This window comes from Macrobrachium rosenbergii, chromosome 53, assembly GCF_040412425.1.
Source record: "Macrobrachium rosenbergii isolate ZJJX-2024 chromosome 53, ASM4041242v1, whole genome shotgun sequence".
NCBI lineage: Eukaryota > Metazoa > Arthropoda > Malacostraca > Decapoda > Palaemonidae > Macrobrachium > Macrobrachium rosenbergii.
The window spans coordinates 19307824-19315323 of record NC_089793.1 but is presented as its reverse complement, the minus strand read 5'-3'; the positions used below and the strand labels follow the sequence as shown (position 1 = coordinate 19315323).

Sequence of the window (7500 nt, the reverse complement as noted above, 5' to 3'; positions counted from 1 at the left end):
ATATATATATATATTATATATATATATATATATATATATATATATAGTGTCCATCAGGGATCAGCTCTGAGTCCATTCTTGTTCCATGTCTTTATAGGCACACTGACATCAGAATTAAGGAACAACGATGAACGGTGGGATCTGTTGTTTGCTGAAGATTTGGTCATTATAGCAGACAGAAGAAGAACTGCAAGAAAGGTTTTTAGCATGGAAAGGAGCCCTAGAAAGGAAATGATTTAAAGTGAACATTGGAAGGACAGAGCTAATGACTAGTAGCAGAGAAGGACATGAAGAAGTAAACATTCAAGTGGAAGATGGTACAGTGCTAAAGCAGAGCAATAAGTTTAACTATTTGGGATCAATAATAACATAAGAGGGAGGTACTGATAAAGCAGTGAGACAGAGAATGAAAGGAGCATGGCGAAAATGGAGAGAAGTAACTGGAGTTGTTTTAGACAAGAAAATGCCATTAAAGCTCAAAATGAAGATTTATAAGACAACTATTAGGCCTGTACTATTATTATATGGGGCAGAAACCTGGGCACTTAGGAGGAAAGAGGAGGGACTGTTGGAAAGAACTGAGATGAGGATGGTGAGATGGATTGCTGGAATATCACCACTGGAAAGGAGGGAGAGTCAAGATATAAGAAGAATGTGTGGTATATGTAATGTAAAGGAGAAAGCCAGGGGAAGCTCGTTTGAGATATTATGGCCATGTAATAAGAAGAGTGCGTCACTGTAGTCCTGATTCCTCGTCCGTCGCTGGTTCGACCCCACGGGACGGTGGACTTATTATCAACTTAAAATTCCTTCGGTAACATATATGAAAATATATTATTTCCGAGGTAGAGTTAATTGATATTAAAGTACGTTTGTAGCTTTCTGATTGTATATGAATCACGGTGATGTGATAAATAGTCATAATATGGCTACGTGCGACAAACGCACTACACGGTCAACATGGCAGAGGTGGTGGATATCGTCTCCAAACGCAAAACACCTGAGTTCGACGGGTGAGTTGATGGGAGATGTTATTCATATACCTCTTTGTGGCCGATTTCGTTAGTGCGTCACTGTAGTCCTGATTCCTCGTCCGTCGCTGGTTCGACCCCACGGGACGGTGGACTTATTATCAACTTAAAAATTCCTTCGGTAACATATATGAAAATATATTATTTCCGAGGTAGAGTGAATTGATATTAAAGGACGTTTGTAGCTTTCTGATTGTATATGAATCACGGTGATGTGATAAATAGTCATAATATGGCTACGTGCGACAAACGCACTACACGGTCAACATGGCAGAGGTGGGTGGATATCGTCTCCAAACGCAAAACACCTGAGTTCGACGGGTGAGTTGATGGGAGATGTTATTCATTATACCTCTCTTGTGGCCGATTTCGTTAGTGCGTCACTGTAGTCCTGATTCCTCGTCCGTCGCTGGTTCGACCCCACGGGACGGTGGACTTATTATCAACTTAAAATTCCCTTCGGTAACATATATGAAAATATATTATTTCCGAGGTAGAGTGATGGATATTAGGACGTTTGTAGCTTTCTGATTGTATATGAATCACGGTGATGTGATAAATAGTCATAATATGGCTACGTGCGACAAACGCACTACACGGTCAACATGGCAGAGGTGGGTGGATATCGTCTCCAAACGCAAAACACCTGAGTTCGACGGGTGAGTTGATGGGAGATGTTATTCACTTATACCTCTCTTGTGGCCGATTTCGTTAGTGCGTCACTGTAGTCCTGATTCCTCGTCCGTCGCTGGTTCGACCCCACGGGACGGTGGACTTATTATCAACTAAAAATTCCCCTTCGGTAACATATATGAAAATATATTATTTCCGAGGTAGAGTGAATTGGATATTAAAGGACGTTTGTAGCTTTCTGATTATATATATATATATATATATATATATATATATATATATATATATATATATATATATATATAATATATATATATATAATAAATGTATATATGTATATGTATATATACATAATATATATAATATATATATAATAATAATAATAAATATATATATATATATATATATATATATATATATATATATATATATATATATATATATATATATATATATATGTATATATATATATATATATATATATATATATATATATATATATATATATATATATATATATTTATATATATATAATAGGTACTGGTCAGAAAGAAAAATTGACTCATCTGCAAAAGTCAAAAGAATGAGATAAAACCATAATGAACATCATAGAGGTATTTTTTACTTGAAAAAGTAAATGATCTTCCCTCAACTTTTATGATTAATGCTTGACCGAAAGTAAGTGGCCTGTGCATAATTACTGGGTGTTGTTACTTCGTTTAATTGACCGAAAGTAAGTGACCTCTGCGCAATTACTGGCTGCTGTTACTTGTTTTTAATCCTTCCTTAATATGCCAAATGTTGCGTTAAAAGCCATGGCATTGTTCGCTGGATTTAACGCCGAGTTATTGAAATATTCAAATTTATATTCGAAGCTGATTTCTCTGTTATTATTGTTATAATTATTATTACTTGGGCAACGCCGTAAAGAATGACGGTAATATAAGAGGTACGAAACGGCACTAAGGACTGCAGAGAGGCTAGCCCGGGGCTGTAGTCGTTACTCACACACTCACACACACACACACACACACACCATATATATGGATACACATAACGTTTTGTATATTAGTATCATTGTTCAGAAAGTTGTCTCTTACCTGGAGGTATTATGATTAATGTTGTTTAAATTAATGTTTTTTTAAATAAAGTGATGCATGCATAGTTATATGCAAAATTTAAAATTCTCTCTCTCTCTCTCTCTCTCTCTCTCTCTCTCTCTCTCTCTCTCTCTCTCTCTCTCTTGCTCTTAGACACTCTGGAAGACACATCCACAGCCATCCGCTGGAAAGAAGGCCGTAAGTGCAGTGGTTGTGCTCCTTAACGTGCCCTCCCGGAGATTACGAGAGAGTACATGATTTACGAACATTAAGATAAAGTTGTGGTCGGTTGTTATCGCCTACCTTTTCACGATAGAGAAAGGAATTATATGGTAGGCTCACTTTATGGAAGACACTGAGATAAGGCTCCCTTCAATACTTTCCTCTCTCACACGCAAGGCTACAGAGATTTTTATTATTATTGCACCTCATCTTTTGTTGTAATTTTATAGCAGGTTTTTTTCGTGTTCTTTGGCTTCCATAACGTGATATAAAATGTTATCTCTCAGTAGACTTGACACGAACAGTTTAGGCAAATGGGTCACCTCACTTGATGAAATTTTTCATTGTGATTTTATAGCATTGTTTTTCCATGCTTTGCATCTTCCAAAACATTGGTTTATATAGTAATTTTTCTGTCAATAGACTTGACACCGACAGTACAGGCAAATTGGGAATCTAACTTGATGCAATTTTCCACTGACGGCGAATTTTAGAAATAAAATTAATATCTTTCTTGAAATCTACATATGTGCTAGTTGGCAAGCAGGATAATAACAGCAAATAGGTACATTGATCCCCGAAATTCCGTTTTAAGTGAAAACAGCAAACTGTAATATTAAAAAAGGTTTACTAGGAAAAAAATCTAAATCGTTCGTAGCTGTGTCTGGTATTTATTTTTATGATGATAAGACGATCTCAGTTGTTTACATTTAGAATTTGAAGCGAAATGCAGTTTAAAGCTCTGTAATTCAAATGCTTTCAATTTGGCGTGTGAAATGTTTAACTCGGTCACAGAATAAAGAATTTAGCACACATGGCGTCAAAGAGATATCAGAATTTCCCCAAATATTTGCATGATGGTGATGAACAGTCAGTAAATTTCCTTAAAGTATTGAAGATATATATATATATATATATATATATATATATATATATATATATATATATATATATATATATATATATATACATACATACATATATATATATATATATATATATATATATATATGCACATATATATATATATATATATATATATATATATATATCATACATAGAATTTACTGGCCACTGCCACGAGATGAGCATGTAATTGTAATGACCACAATTCCCTCTTACCTTTTCGCATTCTTCACACTTTTCGGATACACGTGTCACTGCAAAGCCTTGGACCCAAATGCAAGAACATGAAATCATCCTGATGCTCATTACTTCATATTCTTGCAACTGGATCTAAGGCTTTGCAGTGCCAATCGTATCCAAAAAGTGTGATGAATTCGAGAAGTTAAGAGGGCACTGTGGTTATTGCTCTCTCTCTCTCTCTCTCTCTCTCTCTCTCTCTCTCTCTCTCTCTCTCTCTCTCTCTCTCTCTCTCTCAATGACCACAGTGGTGTCTTAAATTCTCGGCTGACTTACACTTCCTTGGATACACTTGTCACTACATGAAACTTTCACCTCCCTTGGCACACCTACGCATGAGGGATTCCAGTGACCAAGGTCTAAAGAATACCAGGTCAGGCCACCAGCGAACCAAAACGTGTCCCCTACTGCGCAGGTAAACCTTAGATTCGATTATGACGTCAGAGAGTCGTCCTCTTCTGTTTACGGAAAGGTCTACCATTTGCTCATAAACATAAAATTGTCTCCGAGCGATGGTATAAGGTTTCAAGGAGAACAGCCAGTCAGCATATGCAGCCCATCTCCTGTGTGAACCTGAGAGTCCTGTAACAATTATGAAAGCCAAAATGAGCGTATCCATCTCGTCCTGTATAATATTTGGGAAACCAATGAAAAGATTATAAAGATTTGAATTATTCTAGTGAGTGGTCATTCTTACTTGCCATGTGACAGGGCATTTGGTCTTACTATACAGAAGCTGAATTAACCAGGGGCTAATATCATCATAAAAATCTATATTGCCCTCATGGAATCTTCAGGAAATGAAAAATTTTAAGCATTTCACATGTTGAAAGATTTTTTTTATATATCTAAAATTTTAGAGTATTAAAGGCCTCCCAACTAGTGAGGCGTTTTACACGAAGGACAACTATGACCTTTGCAATCAGGTAGTCAATGTTGAGGTTGCTTTTGTCTGCAAAGGTTACCATAGGTCGTCTTAGTTCAGTCTTCAATCTCTCCCTGTGTGACCTGCCTCAGAGATACTTAAAACAGAGAGTGCTTTAACAGAAGATAGTGGAATATCTGTCCAGTGGCTCTTACAGTAACTGCAGCCTATTTCTAAGTAATGGCCCGAAGGCCTTATCGGCAGGCTAAAGGAGTTATAGACAGAGGGTCTGGCTAAACGGGGCACGATATATCCTTGGACAAGGACTCTGGAAACGACTTCTTGGGTTATAACGAGGTCGTCCCTTATCGTCCCTAGTGGCCCCCGCAGAGGGTTAGTGCCGTTGGTGCACCTCATGGGCATTACTTTAGGTCCTTTGCAGCGTCCCTTCGGCCCCTATCTGCAACTCCTTTCATTCCTATCCCCGTACCTCCGTACATATTCTCTTTCTTCCATCTTACTTTCGACCGTCTCCTAACAATTGTTTCGTGATGCAACTGCGAGGTTTTCCTCCTGTCACACCTTTCAACCCTTTTACTGTCAGTTTCCGTTTTAGCGCTGAATGACCTCATAGGTCCCAAAGCTTGGCCTTTGGCCTAAATTCTATTGTTCTGTGCCTAGTGCCCTTCGTGGGATCTTCTCTTGCCGACCCACAGTTTGCTAAGGAATACCGAAGCTACTCAAGCGATCTTATCACATTCCTATGATAAGTTTATGAAAGAGACAAAGAGTAAAATAGAAAAGAAAATCAGTTACAATGCAGACACAATAATCTGTACTAATTATACTTATCAATATTAATCTTTATTTTCTTTTTCAGAAGCTGTGACTGGTTTTGGCTTTGGTGAGTGTTAATACATGATTTTTACTTTTTCATAAATCATATATTTCATTTAACAGTACTCATTATCATTGTTGTTTTATGTTTATCGTTAGATATTAATTAATGCGGTTTAATAGGAAGCTCTACAACTAGGTTTAAGGGATCAAGTTCTTAGCTTAATAAGCCATTAAATAGCCGGACAAAGGGCCACATGATGTTACTATTTAAAAATGTAAAGTTTTCACTGAGAGGTGCTTAGGGTAATTACCCATAAATTCATGTTGATACAGTTTTTATATGCAGCCGATGATCATCTACACGCCATAAATATGAGGTTATTGTTAACGGTATTTTCGCTGAGGTTTCTGAGTTTGCTTTGAGTAAACTTTCAGTACATTATCTTTTTATGATTCATTATCTTTCATATAATTAGAATATGCGGTACTAGCACATAATTATGTAGAGAACATTTAGATAGAACTTGTGTACAGAACCATGGTCCCCAATAAAAAAAAAAAAAGCTTCTTACGAACAAAAAAAAAAATCGACCTATTATTAACCATACACACTTGGAAAAAATACGAGATAACTTTCTGCTATTCTCAAGTCATTACTCGGCTGGTTTAATGTTAGAGGCCGTGGATCGTAATTAATATTTTATATCTCAATTTACATTGGCAATTGGGCCCCCTGCATACTGCATGAACAACCTGACTCAGTGGTTTTATCGTTATTTTTATGATTGTTCTTGATTGCTATGTTCTTGGGGTAACTGCCTCATTGAATTTTCGTTTTTTTAATTTCAGTTTTTATAATAGGGTGTTGTGTTACTGCCTCTTAAACTAGGATGTAGTCCTCTTTCCGTGATAATTAAGTACGTCATTTTAGGGAGCAATCGTATACTTTATCAAGCTCCTTGAAATTGAAAAAATCTCTTTTTAAACAAGGGGATCACGACTCGAGAAGGTATTCATCTGGTAATTTTTGAGTATTTACGACTTTGCCATCTTTCAATAACTACTAAATAAAATTCATTATTTTAAAAATAAAAGGTCAAAACAGGGTAGATGAACTTTGGAAACACTTGCCATAAAACTTTATTACGTGAAGTCATATCAATTTCATTAGGCTGTACACTAGGTTAGGGCTAAGGTCTCTATGTAAAAATCATCGCTCTGACAGTGTCGCGAGAAAATGATTAATATTTATCGTTATTTTTCGGTCATGAAAGTTAAACTTCACTGAAATAAAACACGACTTTGTTTTGTTAATTTAATTACACGGCCCAAAATTATGAATTGGCTTTTTTTTTTAATAAAGACATCTGTAATAATTATTTGAAAACGACATTTATCAAATATGCTGTCATTGCAGCCGTATAATAATTTTACTTTATCGTCTTGCCAAATTAAATCAGAATTTACAAAAAAATGGAACCTTTTAGAAAGACATTGTAATTTATCCTTTAAAACTAATGTTTGCTTTTGTATTAGTCAACAACTCTGAATCTTTCATTAAATTTGTTCATTTATCCACTTCAAAATTAGTCGACAATCAATTAGTGAAGCCTAATCTTCAACTGCTAATTTTTATTCTTTGTTGTGCTCCGATACGCGAACACTT

General features: G+C 35.9%; 1 long non-coding RNA gene across 1 annotated transcript in view; it reads left to right on the top strand.

Moving 5' to 3' along the window:
* Positions 1-5872: 5872 nt before the first annotated feature.
* LOC136834333 (uncharacterized) overlaps positions 5873-7500 on the top strand; it is a 921310-nt gene continuing 919682 nt past the window's right edge. Inside the window, exon 1 of the long non-coding RNA XR_010851747.1 lies at positions 5873-5898. This is a non-coding gene — a long non-coding RNA (uncharacterized lncRNA). The remainder of the gene's footprint in view (positions 5899-7500) is intronic.